We start from the raw sequence: 1391 nt of genomic DNA, 5'->3' as shown, positions 1-1391 counted from the left end.
GGCTGTGAAATGGGATTATCCGGAATGTATAAAGAAACGCAGCCCATGGGTTTTACCCATGATAAAACATTACAAGGTAAACTCATAATCTCAATTCGTCGGCCATGACATTTTTTCTGACGTTTGCAAGCATTTTAAAACCATATAAAATTGAAAAAAAAAAAATTTAAATTTTTCACAATTGTTGTTGTTTGAGATTGGAAATGGGAATGTGTGTGTGAGTTTGAGTTTTGAATTTTTTTTACCTTGCGATGTTTTCATCATGGGGCATGGTGGAATAATAACAAGGTGTTGTCAGTAGAGACGTGTTTGTTGTAATTTTGACAAAATCGGCATGCTTATTTCCAATGATGCTTATTTACCTTTTTTTTCTACAAAACATAAGGAAAATAGTAGTAATATTACTCCGGTGCTGTATTTCGTTGGAAAGTATGTGTAGTCATCACTGTTTCTTGTATCTATTCTTTATTTTCTCAAATTGTAAAGCTGAAAATTTTGCTCTTATTTGGAAAATTTTGATCAATATTCAATTAAATATATAATTTCAAGCAATAATTAAGTTCGTAGTGAATATTTTAAGAGGCTAATGTGAGTTTTCATATGCTAAAAGCGTTTTTGTAGTTTTTTTAAAATATGTGCACATCGGAATATACAAGTGGCTTTTACAAATGGGAATTGCCTTGAATCTTTTTTTAAAGCATTTGCGACCTGCATTGCTCCCATTAGTGGCGTTCCAAATGCTTCACGATTTGTACCTTTTACAGGATTTGCAGGAAAAGCTGTTTTCGCCATTAATAATAGCTGGCCACTTATAATAGCTTGCTGTAAAAACCTGCAAATCGTCAAGCATCTGGAACGCAACTATTGTATTTGACTTCAGGAAGGTCACATAGAATCCATGTTTTGTAGCAGTGAACCGCTGCATTGTACCCAGTGTTTTTCTTGACGGCAGTGTATTTGTGTGCACGCAATTTCAGCAACTTGGAATCCAGAGCTTTTATTAAATCCGGCGCATTTGTGCACACGGAACTACTAGCGATTTGTTGGTGTTTTAACTCGTAGTTTTTGGCTCCATATTCAGGTAGTAATGCAAATCTTGGATTTTACAAATTGCCAAAATATAGCACCCTCTTTTTCCAGATTTGAACCCAGTGCTTTTCTAGCAGTGCACAGCAGCATTATACCTAGTGTTTTTCTTTACGGCAGTGTATTTGTGTGCACGCAATTTCAGCAACTTGGAATCCAGAGCTTTGAAATAATACCAAAAAAGGATTCAAAACGGCCATAAATTTCCCCCATTTTCTACTACTTTAAAATGCGTGACCGGAATAGACCTGCCGAAAAAGTGAGGTTAAGTTACTGACAACACCTTGTTATTATTACACCATGGA

At 35.4% G+C, this 1391-nt stretch overlaps 1 protein-coding gene across 2 annotated transcripts in view; it reads right to left on the bottom strand.

The window, feature by feature from the left end:
* Positions 1-1391, bottom strand: part of LOC118743544 (zinc carboxypeptidase-like) — a 95236-nt gene that overhangs the window by 8577 nt on the left and 85268 nt on the right. The gene's annotated exons all lie outside the window — the stretch shown is intronic.

Source organism: Rhagoletis pomonella, unplaced genomic scaffold, assembly GCF_013731165.1.
Source record: "Rhagoletis pomonella isolate Grant_MI unplaced genomic scaffold, Rhpom_1.0 Rhpom_scaffold_00007, whole genome shotgun sequence".
In the NCBI taxonomy this organism is placed as follows: Eukaryota; Metazoa; Arthropoda; class Insecta; order Diptera; family Tephritidae; genus Rhagoletis; species Rhagoletis pomonella.
This window is presented reverse-complemented; position numbering and strand designations above follow the sequence as displayed.